A 20487-nucleotide genomic window follows, 5' to 3' on the forward strand; every position below is an offset into this window, starting at 1 on the left:
TGTCTGTTGCTGAGAAGATGATGGAAAAGGCTTGTTATTGCTTAGCCTGTTTCTTCCACCCTTATTAAAGCCTTGTTGAGGCTTTTGTTGATCCTTCTATGAGAAATTTGGATGATTTCTCCATGATAAATTATAGGTGTTCCCATAAGGTTCACCCATGTAATTTACCTCTGCTATTGCAGGGTTCTCAAGATCATAAGCTTCTTCTTCAGAAGATGCCTCTTTAGTACTGTTGGATGCATTTTGCCATCCATTCAAACTTTGAGAAATCATGTTAACTTGCTGAGTCAATACTTTGTTCTGAGCCAATATGGCATTCAGAGCATCAATTTCAAGAACTCCCTTCCTCTGAGGCGTCCCATTATTCACGGAATTCTTCTCAGAAGTATAAATGAATTGGTTGTTTGCAACCATGTCAATAATTTCTTGAGCTTCTGCAGGCGTTTTCTTTAGGTGAATGCATCTAGCTGTAGAATGGTCCAATGACATTTTGGAAAACTCAGATAGACCATAATAGAATATATCTAATATGGTCCATTCTGAAAACAAGTCAGAAGGACACTTTTTGGTCATCTACTTGTATCTTTCCCAAGCTTCATAGAGGGATTCACCATCTTTTTGTTTGAAGGTCTGAACATCTACTATAAGCTTGCTCAGCCTTTGAGGAGGAAAGAATTTATCCAAGAAGGCCGTGACCAGCTTATCCCAAGAGTCCAGGCTATCTTTAGGTTGTGAGTCCAACCATGTTCTAGCTCTGTCTCTAACAGCAAATGTGAAAAGCATGAGCCTGTAGACTTCAGGATCTACTCTATTCGTCTTAACAGTCTCACAAATCTGCAAGAACTCGGTTAAAAACTGATAAGGATCTTCAGATGGAAGTCCATGAAACTTGCAGTTCTGTTGCATCAAAGCAACTAATTGAGATTTCAGTTCAAAATTGTTTGCTCCAATGGCAGGAATTGAGATGCTTCTTCCATCAAACTTGGACGTTGGTTTAGTGAAATCACCAAGCATCCTCATTGCATTATTGTAGTTGGGTTTGGCTGCCATCTCCTTCTCTTGTTCGAAAATTTCAGAAAGGTTGCCTCTGGATTGTTGTAATTTAGCTTCTCTTAGTTTCCTCTTCAGAGTCCTTTCAGGTTCAAGATCAACTTTAACAAAAGTGCCTTTTTCCTTATTCCTGCTCATATGAAAGAGAAGAAAAAAAGAAAAGAAAGAGGAATCCTCTACATCTGGACAAAGAGGATCCTTATTATTAGTAAAAGAAGAAAGGAATAAGAGTGGAGAATCCAATCACAAGGGTGAGGATAGAGGCAGTGATTGGAGATGAAGAGAGGTGAAGAGAAGTGTTAGTAAATAAATAAATAAATAGAAGAAGAGAAGAGAGGGAGAATTCGAAAATAATTTTGAAAAAGTAGTTAATGATTTTCGAAAATTAAAGATAAGATATAATTAAAATTAAAATTTAAAACAACTAAAAAGAATTTTTGGAAAAGAGATGAGATATTTTCGAAAATTAAAGAGGGAAAAGTAGTTAGGTGGTTTTGAAAAAAGATAAGAAACAAACAAAAAGTCAAATAGTTAGTTGAAAAAGATATTAAAATCAAATTTGAAAAGATAAGAAGATAAGAAGTTAGACAAGATATTTTAAAATCAAATTTTAGAAAAAGAAAAAATTTTGAAAAAGATATGATAAAAAGATATAAAAAAAAAGATAAGATTTTTAAGAAAAAGATATCTTGAAAAGGATTAAGTTTTTTTAAAATTAAAATTAATTACTTAACTAACAAGAAACTAAAAGATATGATTCTAGAATTTAAAGATTGAACCTTTCTTAACAAGAAAGTAACAAACTTCAAATTTTTGAATCAAAATTAAGAAAAAGATTTTTGAAAATAATTTAAAAATATTTTCAAAAATTAAATAAATAAAAAAAATAAAAAAGATTTAAATTTTGAAAAAGATTTTGAAAATTGAAAATTTGACTTGACTTGTAAGAAACAACTAATTTTAAAAATTTTTGACCAAGTCAACTCAAATTTTCAAAAATTTCGAGAGAAATAAGGAAAAGATATTTTTTTTATTTTTAAATTTTTAATGATGAGAGAGAAAAACACAATTATGACCCAAAACATGAAAATTTTGGATCAAAACCAATTATGCATGCAAGAACACTATGAATGTTAAGATGAACACCAAGAACACTTTGAAGATCATGATGAACATCAAGAACATATTTTTGAAAATTTTTTGATGCAAATAAAACATGCAAGACACCAAACTTAGAATTCTTTAATGCATGGACACTATGAATGCAAAAATGCATATGAAAAACAACATACAACACAAAACAAGAAAACATCAAGATCAAACAAGAAGACTTGTTAAGAACAACTTGAAGATCATGAAGAACACCATGAATTCATGAATTTTCGAAAAATGCAAGAAAAATTTTTAAAGCATGCAATTGACACCAAACTTATAAATTGACTCAAGACTCAAACAAGAAACACAAAATATTTTTGGTTTTTATGATTTTATGATTTTTTTTTGGATTTTCTTACTAAATTTTTCAAAAACAAAGGGAAAAATTTTGAAAAATATTTTTTTTCGAAAAACATATAGGAAAAAGAAAAAGAAAATAAGAAATTCAAAATCTTTAAGAAGAATTCCAGGATTCTTTCAATATTAGCCCAAAGCTCCAATCAAAGGGTTGGACATGGCTTAATAGCCAGTCAGCTTTAGGATGGAATTATATGCATTGTGGTGATTAGTTGAAGACCAATTCCAAAGGAGTTTGAATATGGCTTTGCAGCCAGCCGGGATTCAACATGCTTCATGAAACTCTGGAATCCATTCTTAAATGTTTTGAAGCCATAGAATGATTTATTTAAAAAAAAATTTCGAAAATAGGAATAAAAAAATTTTTTTGAAAGATTTTTGAAAAGTTTTTGAAAGGGAAATTACCTAATCTGAGCAACAAGATGAACCGTCAGCTGTCCATACTCGAACAATCCCTGGCAACGGTGCCAAAAACTTGGTGCACGGAATTGTGATCATAAACAATGGCTCCAATAATTTGGTAGCTCTCACACGTGAATCACACTTAGTCACAACTCTGCACAACTAACCAGCAAGTGCACTGGGTCGTCCAAGTAATACCTTACGTGAGTAAGGGTCGATCCCACGGAGATTGTTGGTATGAAGCAATCTATGGTCATCTTGTAGATCTCAGTCAGGCTGATTCAAATGTAATTGGATTAGATAATTAAAAGATAAATAAAATAGGATAGAAATACTTATGTAAATTAATGGTGGGAATTTCAGATAAGCGTATGGAGATGCTTGTCCCTGTTGAATCTCTGTTTTCCTACTGCTTTCATTCAATCCTTCTTATTCCATTCTATGGCAAGCTGTATGTAGGGCATCACCGTTGTCAATGGTTACATCCCATCATCTCAGTGAAAAAGGTCCAAATGTTCTGTCACAGCACGGCTAATCATCTGTCTCAATCAGGTTGGAATAGAATCCAGTGATTCTTTTGCGTCTGTAACTAACGCCCAGCCATTAGGAGTTTGAAGCTCGTCACAGTCATTCAATCCCGGAATCCTACTCAGAATACCACAGGCAAGGTTAGACTTTCTGGATTCCTAAGAATGCCGCCATCAATTCTAGCTTATACCACGAAGATTCTGATTAAGGAATCCAAGAGATATGCACCCGGTCTAAGGTAGAACGGAAGTGGTTGTCAATCACGCGCGTTCATAGGTGAGAATGATGATGAGTGTCACGGATCATCACATTCATCATGTTGAAGTGCAACAAATATCTTAGAACAGAAATAAATCGAATTGGATAGAAAATAGTAGTAATTGCATTAAAACTTGAGGTACAGCAGAGCTCCACACCCTTAATCTATGGTGTGTAGAAACTCCACCGTTGAAAATACCTAAGTGATGAAGGTTCAGGCATGGCTGAATGGCCAGCCTCCAAAACATGATCGATAGCCTCCTAAGATGAAGAATAAAATAAAACTGAGACCAAAGATGTAACATGGTCAAAAGATGACTAATACACTAGTAAAAAGTTCTATTTATACTAAACTAGCTACTAGGGTTTACAGAAGTAAGTAATTGATGCATAAATCCACTTCTGGGGTCCACTTGGTGTGTGCTTGGGCTGAGCTTGATCTATCCACGAGCTGAGGCTTCTCTTAGAGTTGAACGCCAAGTTGTAACGTGTTTTGGGCATTCAACTCTGGTTCGTGACGTGTTTCTGGCGTTTGACTCCAGAATGCATCATGGAACTGGCGTTGAGTGCCAGTTTACGTCATCTAATCACAAATAAAGTATGGACTATTATATATTTCTGGAAAGCTCTAGATGTTTACTTTCTAACGCCGTTAAGAGCGCGCCATTTGGAGTTCTGTAGCTCCAGAAAATCTATTTTGAGTACAGGGAGGTTGACAAAGGAATTTTTGCCGGTATAGAAATTATCAAGTGATCAATCGTAGTATAGTCTAAACCGACGCAAAATCCATCATCAAACAAATCTACAATCTATATCCGAGAGTATTAGTCTCCCGAGTCGTTCTCCCTTGGAATTGCCAAAGTGTGCATCTTATTGGTTTAGTAATATTTGTTGAAATTCTTTGAAGGTTTTAGCAAAATAATGAGAAACAACAATCAATTATCAAAAGACTTGGCTTAGGGTTGGCATTAGAATTTCTATCCTTATAGTTCATTCAATGTTGACAACAATTAGGCCTTGCTTCATTTAGTTATCCCCTAAGTATAGAGGAAAATCAAATGAAAACAATCAACTTGAGTCACAAGTCCCAGCTTCACCTTATGGGAATCTAGCTTTAGTGCACTCCAAGCCAACTAGCAATCCCTAATTCCAAATCAACTATTGATATAACTATTCAACTTCTTCCAATGACCAAACCCTATGCCAAGTGTAAAAATTCTACTCCATAGCTAGTGTTGACATTTTATCAAACATGTGGTGAGCGAATAGGAAAGCCATAGTAAAATGAAAAGAAAAGTAGAATTAAAAGTATTGCAACACAAGGATCTAACAACAAATCTCAAGAGTAACAATAGAAATCAAATTCTCAAAGTATGGATGAAATCCAAAATTACAAGTTGAATTCTAGATCTATGAGAGTTGGTCAATTACAATTACTACTTGAAATTGAAGAGGAAAATCTATGACATGAACAAAGTGGAGTGAGAATTGTGATGGATCTCACCAAAGAGTCACTGAAAATCCAGAAATTGAATGAAGATGAACCCTAGGGAAAAGCTTGGAATCTCTCTCTTCTCTTCTCCAAAAGTGTAACTAACTCCTCCCAAAAATATCTAATTCTAGAAAATGAACTAAGTGTCTAACCTCTGCTCCCTTGGTCTTCTAAAGCCTTCTCCCGCCAAAGCATTTCCCCAAAAGTGGGATTCTTAACTACCTCCACGCCTAAGTCACGTGACTTCTAAAAAAATCATATTCGCGAATCGGCGCGCACGCGCACCTTGTGAAGTGCGCGGAGGCGTGATGCACGCGTGCGCGTCCATGAAGGTCCTGGCTTGGCCGCTACTCAAGCCGGCTCGTGGCTTGGCTCTTAGTCTCGGCTTCACGTTGCTCTCATCCGCGCGGACGCGCCAGGTGCGCGCACGCGCCCATGCGAAAATTCCCAAGGCTCAACTCTCATGCTTCTTTCCTTTGCATCCGTCTTCCTTCTCTCTTCCGGTCCATTCCTATCTATATCCTGAAACCACTTAACGCACAAGTCACGGCATCGAATGGCATCAAGAGAAGATTAGAATTGTATCTATTTTAGTACAAAATAAGCATGTTTTCACCCATGAGGCAAAACTAGGAAAGGAATGCAAAGTCTTGTATTTTCATATAGAAAGTGTGTGGAATCATTGATAAAACCCCTGAAATCAGCACAAGATAAACCCTCAAAATGGGGTTTGTCAGAGGTCAGATTCCAACAGCATCAGCAATCCTTTGTCAGCCTCCTATCAGAGTTTTGCTCAGGTCCCTCAATTTCAGCCAGAAAATACCTGAAATCACAGAAAAATACACAAACTCATAGTAAAGTCCAGAAATGTAAATTTAGCATAAAAACTAATGAAACGTCCCTAAAAGTAACTAGATCATACTAAAAACTACCTAAAAATAATGCCAAAAAGCGTATAAATTATCCGCTCATCAATAGGCTCAACTCTGGTTTGCCAAGGATAATCAAAAGGGTAAGGCCATATGGGTTTGTAAGCTAAGTGAAACAAGGCCTCAATCATATAAGTGCATGCATACATCAAACAATGGAAATATAGAATTAAGTAAGACAAAGATTACAATTTTAGAGAGAGCAACACACACCAAAACAGAATATTGGTTGATAAAATGCAACCAATCAATTAGGCTCAAAATCTCAATGGTTTTGTGTGTTCGAGCTCTAAAACCATGTTCCAAAATAAATTTCTTCAAACAAGTTTAACAAAAGTTTTAATTCAAATTAGTGAAATACTCTAAAAAGTTTCTTGAAAAAGAAGATATCACTTTGATGCACGAAAACTTGTCTCTCAACAAATTTCCCTTCGGCAAGTATACCGAATTGTCGTCAAGTAAAAACTCACAATAGAGTGAGGTCAAATCCTACAGGGATTAATTGGTCAAGCAACTTTAGTTGGAAAAATGTGCTAGTTGAGCTAAACAGAAATTGAGTTGAGAATTGCAGAAAATTAAATGGCAGGAAAGTAAATTACAAAATCTTAAATAGGGATTTGGGGAAATGAGCATAAAGATGAATGGCAGAAAGTAAAGAGAATGGGTAAGATCAAAAATGGAGGATTCATTGGGCTAAGGAGATGTTGCATTCTCCGGATCAAGTTCATTCTCATCTCTTGCTCAATCAATGCATTCATTGATCTCCTTGGAAATCTTAGGTGATTGGATCCCAATTCCTTGGAAACCCAATCTCTCTAAGATTGAACAATTGCCCAATTCCTTGATTTAATTTCTCATTGGAAGAGATGAAGTATGGTCACTGATTATACTACATGTATTTCCAACTCAAAGTGTTGGGAGGATTACATGTCACAGTATATGTCCAAACCCCAATTCGGTCCAACATGAGAAATCATTTCTAGCATGATCTCCTCATCCCTTTTCCAAGGCTCAGAGGAGATCCAATTATGGAGAGTTTCTTTTCCAAGACAACTAACCAATTGAATTAAGATCGAACGCTTTCTAGTAAATCAAGAGAAAAGAAAGTGGAAAAAGAATGAAAACTATAATTGATCCATCAAATTACAACTGGTGGACGAAATTGTGATCCTTAATTAATGGCTCTTTGGCATGTGCCAAAAAGAACTAATTCAACTAACTGATTACTTTCTTTTCACAACTCCGTTCAACTAACCAGCAAGTGCACTGGGTCGTCCAAGTAATACCTTATGTGAGTAAGGGTCGATCCCACAGAGATTATTGGCTTGAAGCAATCAATGTTATTTTATTAATCTTAGTCAGGAGGCTAAGGAAGTTATTTGGATTTATTTGTAAAAAGCCAAACTACAAACTACTTAAAGTTGTAAGTTAAAATAATAGAGAATAACAGCGTTACTTGTTGTGCAGTAATGGGAAATATGTTGGAGTTTTGGAGATGCTTTGTCCGTTGAACTTCAACTCTTCCTTGAAATCCTCTTCTCACACACAAGTTCCTTCCATGGCAAGCTCTATGTAGGGTGTCACCGTTGTCAGTGGCTACTTCCCATCCTCTCAGTGAAAACGTTCCTATGCTCTGTCACAGCACGGCTAATCATCTGTCGGTTCTCAATCAGGTTGGAATAGAATCCATTGATTCTTTTGCGTCTGTCACTAACGCCCAGCCCTCAGGAGTTTGAAGCACGTCACAGTCATTCAATCCCGGAATCCCACTCGGAATACCACAGACAAGGTTTAGACTTTCCGGATTCTCATGAATGCTGCCATCTATCTAGCTTATACCACGAAGATTCTGTTGGGGAATCTAAGAGATATTCATTCAGTCTGATGTAGAACGGAGGTGGTTGTCAGGCACACGTTCATGGATTGAGGAAGGTGATGAGTGTCACGGATCATCACCTTCTTCACAATTAAGCACGAATAAACATCTTAGATAAGAACAAGCGTGTTTGAATGGAAAACAAAGAAATTGTATTAAATCATCGAGACGCTGCAGAGCTCCTCACCCCCAACAATGGAGTTCAGAGACTCATGCCGTCACAAAGTATGTAATTCAGATCTGAAAATGTCATCCGGTACAAGAAATGTCTGTAAAAGTTGTTTAAATAGTAAACTAGTAACCTAGGTTTACAGAAAATGAATAAACTAAGATAATTGGTGCAGAAATCCACTTCTGGGGCCCACTTGGTGTGTGCTGGGGCTGAGATTAAAGCTATCCACGAGTAGAGGCCTTTCTTGGCGTTAAATTCCAGGTTATGACGTGTTTTGGGCGTTCAACTCCGGATCATGACGTTTTTCTGGCGTTTAACTCCAGACAGCAGCATGAACTTGGCGTTCAACGCCAAGTTACGTCGTCTATCCTTACGCAAAGTATGGACTTTTATATATTGCTGGAAAGCCCTGGATGTCTACTTTCCAACGCCGTTGAGAGCGCGCCAATTGGACTTTTGTAGCTCCAGAAAATCCATTTCGAGTGCAGGGAGGTCAGGATCCAACAACATCAGCAGTCCTTTTTCAGCCTAAGTCAGATTTTTGCTCAGCTCCCTCAATTTCAGCCAGAAAATACCTGAAATTACAGAAAAATACACACACTCATAGTAAAGTCCAGAAATATGACTTTTGCCTAAAAACTAATAATATTTAACTAAAAACTAATTAAACATGCTAAAATCTACATGAAATTACCCCCAAAAAGCATATAAAATATCCGCTCATCACAACACCAAACTTAAACTGTTGCTTGTCCTCAAGCAACTAGATGAATAAAATAGGCTTTAGCAGAAATTAAGAAGTAATAATATTTTAGAGTTTTAAATGAAGCTCATATTCTTATTAGATGAGCGGGGCTTGTAGCTTTTTGTTTCTGAACAGTTTTGGCATCCCCCTGTATCTTTAAATTTTCAGAATGATTGGCATCCTTAGGAACTCAGAATTCAGATAGTATTATTGACTCTCCTAGTGTAGTATGTTGATTCTTGAACACAGTTATTTTATGAGTCTTGGCTGTGGCCCTAAGCACTTTGTTTTCCAGTATTACCACCAGATACATAAATGCCACAGACACATAACTGGGTGAACCTTTTCAGATTGTGACTTAGCTTTGCTAAAGTCCCCAGTTAGTGGTGTCCAGAGCTCTTAAGCACACTCTTTTGCTTTGGATCACGACTTTAACCACTCAGTCTCAAGCTTGTAACTTGGACCTGCATGCCACAAGCATATGGTTAGGGACAGCTTGGTTTAGCCGCTTAGGCCTGGATTTTGTTTCCTTGGGCCCTCCTATCCATTGATGCTCAAAGCCTTGGATCCCCTTTTTTACTCTTGGCTAGTGCTCATGGCTTGTGAATATTTTTTTTTTTGAACTGCTTTTTCTTGCTTCAAGAATCAATTTCATGATTTTCCAGATCATCAATAATATTTTTCGTGTTTCTCATCCTTTCAGGAGCCAATATTCATCAAATTCAAAATACAATTTATGCACTGTTCAAGCATTCATTCAGAAAACAAAAAGTATTGCCACCACATGTAATTGATTATAATTTTTATTATTAAGAACTCGAAAAATATAGATTACTTCTTTATTCTAAAAAAATCTACTACTTTATTCATGCCTAATGATGATGAGAAAAATAAATTATAGCTTAATTGGAAATAAAATCAAAATAGACATACTAATTACTACTAAATATCTCCTAAGGTAAATTTCTATAATAATACTATCACTAAGTTAAAGCAGAAAAATTGGAACTCAGCAACCTGTTGTTTTGAGGATTAGATGTTCCTCTGATCTGTGGAGTGTGGTTCAAGGATTAATTTTTGGCGCTTCAGCTCCCTTAGATCACGCCCTTGCTCCTCCTGTTCCTTGAGCAGTTTGCAAATCATGCTACTTTGATTATTCTGTTCTTCCCTTATTTGATCCATAGCTTCTTGCAATCTGGAAATAGAAGCCTCAAGATGTTCCCAGTATTCGAATTGGGGCAGTTCTGGGAGAGCTTCTGATGCTCTCTTCTTGGTTGAATCATCTTGTTGCTGTTGTCTGACCATTGATATTCCAGTAATGGGCTTTTCAATTAGGATATATTCAGTTATTCCCATCTTTACTCCAGCATCTTTGCAAAGCATAGAAATTAAGCTTGGATAAGCCAATCTGGCGTCCTTAGAATTCCTGTTTGCTATTTTGTATAGCTCACATAAGATCAGCTGATGGACTTCTACTTCTTTTCCCAACATGATGCAGTGAATCATGACAGCTCTTTTGATGGTAACTTCAGAACGGTTGCTGGTGGGTAATATGGAACGCCCAATGAAATCCAGCCAGCCTCTGGCTACTGGTTTTAGATCTTCCCTTTTTAGTTGAACAGGGACGCCAGTCGTGCTGGTGGTCCACTTGGCTCCAGGGATGCATATATCTTCCAAGATCTAGTCATTCTCAGCTACAGTCTATGGCTTCTTCAATGGTTTTCTTCTTGTTTAGAGAACCCCCTGATGAATGGTCTACGGCCTTCTTTGATTCTTAAGAAAGATCTTCGTAGAAAATGTACAATTGAACCCATTCATTGAGCATGTCTGGTGGGCACCTTCTTATTAAGTCCTTAAACCTTTCTCGAGCCTCATAGAGAGTTTCACCATCTTGTTGCCTGAAGGTTTGTACCTCAACTCTCAACCTGTTAATTCTTTGAGGAGGGTAGAATCTCGCCAGAAATTTGTTCACCACTTCTTCCCAATTTGTTAAACTCTCCTTCGGGAAAGATTCCAGCCATTTAGATGCTTTGTCCCTGAGTGAAAAAGGGAACAAAAGCAGTCCATAGACATCCGGATGAACACCATTAGACTTCACAGTGTCACATATTCTTAGGAAGGTGGTTAGATGTTGATTGGGGTCTTCTTGGGCACTTCCTCTGAATGAACAGTTGTTCTGAACAAGGGTGATAAGCTGGGGTTTTAATTCAAAGTTATTGGCATGTATGGTTGGCTTTTTGATATTACTTCCACAATTTTCTGGGGTTTTGATTGATGTAAGAGCCTAGAACTCTGCTCTCTTGCTCAATTCACAGGGCCTTCTCTGGCATGGTTGTAAGCTTCTTCTTCACGATTGTTTTCCAGGTTCTCCTTCATGTTTGTTTTAAAGTACTCTTCCTCTTCCTCAGCACCATCGACTCTTTTCCCTCTTGCTTCCCTCCTTAATCTAAGGAAGGTCCTCTCAGGTTGAGAATTAAAGGAAGTTGAAGCTCTGCTTCTTCTCCCTGTCATACAACTAATAGAGCACACAACAAGAAATAAAATGAAGAGATTATTCTTGTTAGAGTGGCAGTTAGTATGAGTGGTACAATTTATCAAACAGTTAGTGGATTAGTGAGCAAAATTGTAAATAACAACAAAAGAAAAGAAAATAAAGAGGGGGATGGAGGAGAGGAAGAAAATAACTGATACTGAAGGTAAATGACTAGGTAAAATAAACAAGCAAAAGAAAATGCTCAATCTAGTGATCTTCCAACTTAATCATTCTCAATACAAAATCAATCTCCGACAACGGTGCCATAAACTTGATGCACAAAAACTTGTCTCTGAACAAATTTCCCTTCGGCAAGTATACCGAATTGTCGTCAAGTAAAACTCACAATAGAGTAAGGTCGAATCCCACAGAGATTGATTGGTCAAGCAACTTTAGTTGGAAAAATGTGCTAGTTGAGCAAAACAGAAACTGAGTTGAGAATTGTAGAAAATTAAATGGCGGGAAAGTAAATTGCAGAAAGTAAATTGCAGAATCTTAAATGGGGATTTGGGGAAATGAGCATAAAGATAAATGGCAAAAAGTAAAGAGAATGGGTAAGATCATAAATGGGGGATTCCTTGGGCTTAGGAGATGTTGCATTCTCCAGATCAAGTTCATTCTCATCTCTTCCTCAATCAATGCATTCATTGATCTCCTTGGCAATCTTAGGTGATTGGATCCCAATTCCTTGGCAACCCAATCTCTTTAAGCTTGAACAATTGCCCAATTCCTTGATTTAATTGCTCATAGGAAGAGATGAAGTATGGTCACTGATTATACCACATGTATTTCCAACTCAAAGTGTTGGGAGGATTACATGTCACTATATCTGTCCAAACCCCAATTTGGTCCAATATGAGAAAGCATTTCTAGCATGATCTCCTCATCCCTTTTCCAAGGCTCAGAGGAGATCCAATTATGGAGAGTTTCTTTTCCAAGACAACTAACCAATTGAATTAAGATCGAACGCTTTCTAGTAAATCAATAGAAAAGAAAGAGGCAGAATAATGGAAACTATAATTGATCCATCAAATTACAACAGAGCTCCCTAACCCAATGAAAGGGGGTTTAGTTGTTCATAGCTATAGAAATGGAAGATGATAGAGAAGAATACATTCTAAAGTAACTAGAAAGTGCAGAAAAGTAAATATATAAGGTGTAGTTCTCCAAATTGCCAAAAGCTCCTCTCTAGTTAAAAACTACTCCTATATATACTACTCTTCTTGATCTTCTAGTCAGTTCTTCAAGTCTTGGATATAGGCTTTTGATCTTGAATTGAAGCAGTTAAAATCTTCAGTAGGCTCAGCTATGCCTGCAGAAAAAGTGTGATTTAAGCATGGGTGGACGTTAGTTAGGACGTTAGGGGTGTTAACGTTAAGTGAAAATGTCAGTTCGAGAACGTTAGTGACGATCACCTTTTTTACTAACGTTCCAAACCAAAAATGATCCACATTAACTTCAATGTTAGTGGCACTATCGTGACCACTAACGTTGCCTCTTGGTCCTTCGCAAACGTTATTGGCATTCACCTTTTTCAATAATGTTGCCTCTTGGTTCTTTGCAAACGTTATTGGCATTCACCTTTTCCAATAACGTTGCTCTTTGACTCTTTTCCCCACGTTAGTGATCCACGTTAGTGTAACTAACGTGGCCCTTAACGTGGGCATGCCTAAGCCTCGAGAGCATTAGTGACACTTACCTTTGTCACTAATGCTCCAAACGCCCCTCATTCTCATGTTAGTGCCTCACGTTAATTGTGTTAACGTGACCACTAACGTGGTGGTGATTGCCATCTCCAACGTTAGTGACAGAGGTGAGTGTCACTAACGTTGGCCTATCATGCTTAGCTCCACGTTACTCTTCACGTTAGTGATCTTAACATGACCACTAACGTGGGCACTATTGGCTTAGACCAATGTTAGTGACAAAGGTGAGTGTCACTATCGTTGGTGATTGCTTTCTCTTCCCACGTTAGAGTTCATGTTAATTGCATTAACGTGACTCTTAACGTGGCTAATTGTGCCTTTTTGGAACGTTAGTGGTATTCACTTTTAGCACTAATGTTGGAGCTCTCCTTCTCCTCTACGTTAGCTACCACGTTAATGTAATTACCACGTTAATGTAATTAACGTGACAACTAACGTGGGCTATGATGACTTCGAAGGCGTTATTGGCGATCACTTTTTCCATTAATGCTACAAGCTTATTCCCATTCCACGTTAGTGGTCACGTTAATTAGATTAACGTGGCTACTAACGTGGCTCTTCCTTGCTTCCTTTGTCCTGAAATCAAGCAAATAAAGTGCATCAAAGCTCTGTTCCAAGGCATGAGATCATGCATTATCTATTTTATCATTAAATTCCTATATAATTCTCTTGAAACCATGTAAAATTCACAATGTTTTCTTGAATCAAGGTGTAAGTGTATTTTTATCCAAAACTTGCTTATTTACTAAGAAAATGCATAAAACTACCTTAAAACAGTAAGGAAAAGGTTAGTGAAACTGGCCAAGATGCCCTGGCATCACACTTCAACCAAGTAATGTAAAAGTATGCACGAAATCTAACAAACATGCAATCAAACATGCAAATGCAATAATGAACTAACAAAGGGAATCAAATATTGGTGTTGAGAAGGAAATAACTAACCCACAGAAGTCGGTATCGACCTCCCCACACTTAAAGCTTGCACCGTCATCGGTGCATGCAAAGATGTGCAAGTGGACGGGCTGCTACAACTGATGCTTTTCACCAAAGGTTATGCATATGGACTTGTCGGTTGCCCCATTGAGAAGCTTTCCCTTTCCCTTCTCGGTGGCCATCCTGAAAGAAGAGAAAAAGGAAGAAAAATAACCCAGAAACAAAGATAAGGAAATAAATAGAATATGGGTGGGTTGATGCCAAATAATGAGGCTCTCAACTACATGGTAGCAACAACATGTCAGTGAGAAAATAGTAAAAGCAATTGGCATATCAATAGTACAAGAATTGCAACAATAAGGAATAGAGAATGGGTCATGAAAGACAATATAAATTTATGTCAATTTAAAAGGAAAGTGTCATAAAAATTGGCATTGACCTATGAATAATAATACCTAACAATATAAAACTAGTCACGAAGCACCAAAATAATGCAAGAAAAGATGCAATAGCTGAATAAGAACATTTAACACCATTGGAAAAATGACAACTTAGAAAAGAAAATGAAAACATGCACAAATTTAAAATGTAATAAATGACAGTATGTAAATACAATGAGTAAAAGAAAATGAAGGAGAATAGGGAGGAGAAGGTAAAGCAGAAGAAAGTAAGGAAGGAAGAGGAAAGAATCAGAAGGGAGAGAAAAAAAGTAAAAGAATGGAATCAGCGTACGCGTGGGTTAACAGAATCACGAGTGACGCATAAGCGTCGGTTACGCATTTGCGTGACCACTCGTCGTGCTAGGCGCACGGTTGCAGCACACCTCCAGTCCAACTCTCTATCCAATTACCAAATTGCGCCGATTTTCATCCCACGCGTACGCGTCGCTGACGCTTACGTGTGGGTTGAATAAAATACGAGTGACGCGCACGCGTCGCCATTGCGTACGCGTGGGTTGGCTCGTGCGCAAGGCATCCTTCCTGCACAGTTCCAGCGCAACTCTCTGCCTATTTTTTATTTTTACGCACCTACATATGACGCGTACACGTCATAGGCGCTCACGCGTTGGTGCTTTTTTTTTAATATAGAAAATTAAACTTTAATATGCAGAACTGTAAATTAACACTAATATAAATAAAATAAAAATAATAAAAAAGGGAAGATCATACCATGGTGGGTTGTTTCCCACCTAGCACTTTTAGTTATTGTCCTTAAGTTGGACATTTGGTGAGCTCCTTGTCATGGTGGCTTATGCTTGAACTCATCTTGAAACTTCCACCAACGCTTGGACTTCCAATAAGCTCTATCAATTCCAAGTAAATTCCCCAAGCCTTGATAAAGTTCTTCACAAGCCTTGAGCTCCCAAAGTAGATCCTCTTGTATGCTCGGATCCCAAATCTTGTTTCTACACCCGTCTGTAGGTGGACCATCATCGTTCCAACCAGGTGGGAGACAGTTCGAATTCTCAATGAAGTACCAAACTCTTCTCTTAGATCCACCCGAATTATCACTAGTCCAACCCTTGCATCTAGCTCTTGGAATCTCAACCGTGATAAGCCTTGATTTGCAACTCCAACAACTAAACATTCTTCTCTTACGCTTAATGCCACAAAGCTTCCTAAGTTGGTCCTCTGATTCAAGAATACCATACTCAAGTGGGATAGGAAGGAAAATAGAGATAAGTTTCACCCACTCAAATGATGTAGTAGACGGTAACCTAGGTAGAGAAGTTTCCAAGGAACTGGACAACGCATGCTCAACTCCTGTCCATCCTTGCCGAAGGGCTTCCACTTCCACATCATTCTCAGATTCAATCGAAGAAGGATCTTCATATTAAGCGAGTTCATTTGTGGATGTGGATTCATCACAAGGAAGACTTGATTCATGATTATCTTCACCAAGGGAACTCGCTTCTTGATCTATTCCATCCAATTCTTCATAAGGAATATGCCATAGAGGTTATGCACTAGCCTCCTTGACATCAATGTCAAGTTTCTTGGAGGAATACTCTACAATTTTAGATTCCCATAGAGGTCCAACGTCCCCTAAGTCTTCAACCACTTCTTCCTCTTCAACTATTACGGCTTCCTCCACTTGTTCCAATACAAAGTCACATTTTTCATTGTCCACTGGAGTTTCTAGTGTCTCTGATAAACCCCATTTTTAGGGTTTATCTTGTATTGAATTTAGAGCATTTTATCAACCTTTTGTCACATTTAACCTATGAATTAGCGTGGTTTTGTTATCTCTCCCGTATTTGTGCTTAAGTGTAAAAACATGCTTTTTAAGCCTTATTTTGATGAATTCTAATTTCTCTTTGATTCCACAAGATGCCTTGATGTGTTTGCTAGTAATTCCAGGATTGAATTAGGCTAGGTATGGATCCAAGGAGCAAGGAAGGAAGCATACAAGTGGAGAGAAGCATAAAAAGCCAAAGAAAAGAAATCAGCCAAGCACACGCACGCGCACAAGGCGCTCGCGCGCACATTGCGAAATCGGCCAAGGACGCGCACGCATACCGTGCGCGCACGCGTCGCAGTCTACACGTGATCTCATTAAGGCAACACGTGCCTGGCAATTTTTGGGAGTTTCTGAACCAACTTTGGCGCCAAAATGCATATAAGGACCAGGGATGAAAGGGGAAAGGAGAGGATTCACTCATCAATCTAGTTTAGTTGAATAGTTTAGAGTTAGTTTTAGAGAGAAAAGCTAGAGCTTCTCTCTAGAATTAGGATTAGGTTTAGGTTAATCTATCTTCTTAGATCTAGGTTTAATTCATGCTTTAATTCACTTCTCCTTTATCAATTCTTACTCTCCTCCTCTCCTTTTTTCTAGTTATGTGCTTTGATAATTGTAATTCTTCGTTTCGTTATGGATAGATTGTTGTTCCTTTGTTTTCTTTCAATAATGCAATTTGAGGTAATTCATGATAATTGTGATTTCCTTGATTGTTGTTGTTAATTCTTTGTACTCAATTGTTGTTAGATTTTGTTCTTGTTGTTGATTTACTATGCTTTCCTTTTATGCCTTCCAAGTGTTTGATGAAATGCTTGGCTAGATTTTAGAGTAGAATTTTGTACTCTTGGCTTGGAAAGGTAACTTAGGACCTCTTGAGTTACTAATGTCCAAGTGATTGATGATTGGGAGCCATTGACTCTAGTTCTCACTAATTGAATTAGTGGAGAGTTAGGACCTATGGACTTGGATTGATATATCTCATTCAACTTTCCTTTACCATTAGTTAGAGGATGATTTAGTGAGATGAATCCTTACCAATTCTCACATTGTGGTTAGTGATTAGGATAGAGATCTTTGACCACCAACCCTTGCCAAGACCTTTTTAGCCATTAGTTTACTTTTTTGCCATTTATCTTTCATGTTCCTTATTAAAACCCCAAAAATAACCCACAACCAATAACAAGACACTTTATTATAATTCCTAGGGAGAACAACCCGAGGTTCAATACTTCGGTTTATAAATTTAGGGGTTTGTACTAGTGACAAACAACTTTTTGTATGAAAAGATTATTGATTGGTTTAGAAACTATAATTTTTGTGAAATTCTATACCCTCAAAAATCCAATCATCAAAATGGCGCCGTTGCCGAGGACTTGCAATGGTGTTATGTTATTGGTTATAGTACATATGTGAATATTGTGAATAGCTTGTCTCTTGTTTGTTTACTAGATTTTATTAGTTTTATTTTGTTTTTCCATAACGAATTCTCACTTTGGCTATGAGTTTGGTCCTAATTGTGTTGTAGGAAATGTGAACTTCAATGATAACATGTACCAAGGATGGAATCAACAAAGATGGGAGGAGCCTCAAGGAATTGATCACTCCTATTGGCAACAACCTCCGGATACTTATAGGCATAATTTCCCTCCTAATGCATGCCAATTCAATGGCTATGGTGACTCCTTTTATGACAATCAACCACCACCATATGCCTATGAATCTTATCTTCAACATGATGCTCAACCATACTCACAAGCCCCTTTTGTAACAACCCCGGTTTTCGAGTACGCGAGATCTTTTCTGAAAGTACGGAGAACTCCGGAGGATCAGTAAGGGGAGAAGCTCTGATATATTATCAAGTATCTCAATTCTAATTGTAATTATGTCATCTTTAAGCTAGAACCTTTTATGAGGCAAGCTTGATAATGCAGTTACGAAGAACATAGTTTTTGAACCGTATCGGTTAGGAGTTTTGATCCGGTTTTTCGTAAATAGTCTCAGTTTGACGAACCGGACTCGATTCATGAGAGAAGAGAGATAATAGGGTAATATCATCATTATATGAGTATTAGAAGCTTCTTGAATGATATTATAAGGTTACCTGGTCAGTTTTAGTTAAAAACAGAAAATCGGTTTAACCGGGTTCACAGTTTACTGATGCAGCTTAGCACCAGCACTCTCTGATGACTTTAGCAATGCTAAGGCCTCATTATTCATGTTTCATTCTTATAATAAATATGATACTAGTGTCATTTATGCTAGTAGCTCAGAAAATAATTTTTAGAGATGTTTTTGTAAGTGTTCCGATACACCTAGTTTTAGTAGTTATACACCTGAGATATTTTAATATTATTTTAATCCACCTCCAAGCCAACCAATCACAACTCACCCTACACCCCCAAAACCCCCAAGGCTGGCTCATTTTCACTTTGTGGCCGAAAATAGGTAGAGAGAAAAAGAGAGAAAAGTTCTTAGTTCCAAATCTTCAAAGCTTGATTTCTGCTGAACTAAAACTCAAATCAAAATTCCAATCCGACCAAAATGATCCTCTCTTCTTTCTCTACATGATCATATGATTTATCAAGGCTGGGATCAAGGTTAGTTGGCTGCACCATCTCTCTTTTGATTCGGTTTCAAGGAAACATGGTTAAATATGTGTTTCTTGGTGTGATTTAGGAGGAAAAAGTGCTTAAGGACCACCTGAAAGTTTGATTGAATTAGGAGCAGCAAAACCAGGTAGGGTGTCACGAAATTAATCTTGATTGTTTGTGTTTGAGATGTGTGAATGTTGTATTATTTTGCTGTGCTAAAAATTGGTTGCATATATGATTGATTCTTGGTGAAAATTTGGTGAAATTTTGAGGAAATTTGATGAAATTCAAGCTTTATGTTCATGTTCTTGGAGCAGCTGGAAAAACGAAACCCTAGGCTTAAATTGAGGTTCAATTAGTGATGAAATCATGTAGAAAAGATGGGGTTTTAGTGGCTGCTAATTTATTATGAATTGTAGTAAAAATCGGTTGCTGAAAAGATTGAAAAACGGGTAAAAACAGAGAAAGAATTTGAAGAATTTATGAAGAACATGAAGAACAATTTGAGTGTGATGAAGAACAATGAAGAACAGGCTTTAGATCTTAAAAAGGGCAAGGAAGTAAAATTTTTGGTGTTTTAGGGGTTGTTTGGTAATTTCTGAAAGTTAGGGTGGTAAAAGTAGAAATATTAAAAGTTACGGGTGGTAAAAAGTGAATTTTAAAGGTTAAAAGTAAAAGTGAGTTAATTTTCGAAAATTTAATAATAAAAATAAATAATAATAAAATATTAAATAATAATATTTAATTAAAAATAATATTTTAATAAAAATAATAAAATAATGCAGAAAAGGCAGTTTTCTGTAAAAGCTTTAGAAAGACAACTTTAAGTGCAGAATCTCATAATTACCTTCATAACACACTTAGGGAGTGGTAACAACATGTTAGAGAGGAAAAGATAAAGAAAAGATAAAAGTTAAAGAAAAGATAAAAATCGGAGAAAAAGTCTGTAAAGTTTTAACGACAGAAAAACAGACAGAGACTAGTGAACGAATTAGGGCAACATAGTTAGACCTTGAATTCCGACTAGGATTAGGTATTATATGAAAAGTTAAAATGTTTCAGTATAGACTTAATGAACCTATACTTGGGACAGGCTAACTATTCATACCGAAGTTTACATAAGCTTTAAATACATATGTTAAGCAGAGAAACACAGAGAACAGAGTAATCAGAGTAGAGTAGAGAAACACAGAAAACAGAGTAACCAGAGTAAAGTAAAGAGATAAAGAGAAAAGGAGTAATATAGATACACATGAAAAGAGTAATCAGAGAAGAGAAAAGAGATACAGAGAACAGAGTAATTAAAACAGAGTAAAGAGATACAGAGAAAAGGGCAACCAGAACAGAGTAAAGAGATATTTATTATATATTAGTTGCTTGATGCAACCTAGAGCTATATTTAATATATATTAGTTGCTTGATGCAACCCAGAGCTATATTTAATATATATTAGTTGCTTGATGCAACCCAGAGCTATATTTAATATATATTAGTTGCTTAATGCAACCCAGAGCTTCTGTAG

General features: G+C 37.1%; 1 non-coding gene across 1 annotated transcript; it reads left to right on the forward strand.

Moving 5' to 3' along the window:
* The first annotated feature begins 547 nt into the window (after positions 1 to 547).
* LOC130971029 (small nucleolar RNA R71) lies at positions 548 to 651 on the forward strand. The gene has a single exon (XR_009082267.1). It is a non-coding gene; the product is annotated as a small nucleolar RNA R71 (small nucleolar RNA).
* The last annotated feature ends 19836 nt before the right edge of the window (positions 652 to 20487 follow it).

Source organism: Arachis stenosperma, chromosome 3 (assembly GCF_014773155.1).
Source record: "Arachis stenosperma cultivar V10309 chromosome 3, arast.V10309.gnm1.PFL2, whole genome shotgun sequence".
Lineage (NCBI taxonomy): Eukaryota > Viridiplantae > Streptophyta > Magnoliopsida > Fabales > Fabaceae > Arachis > Arachis stenosperma.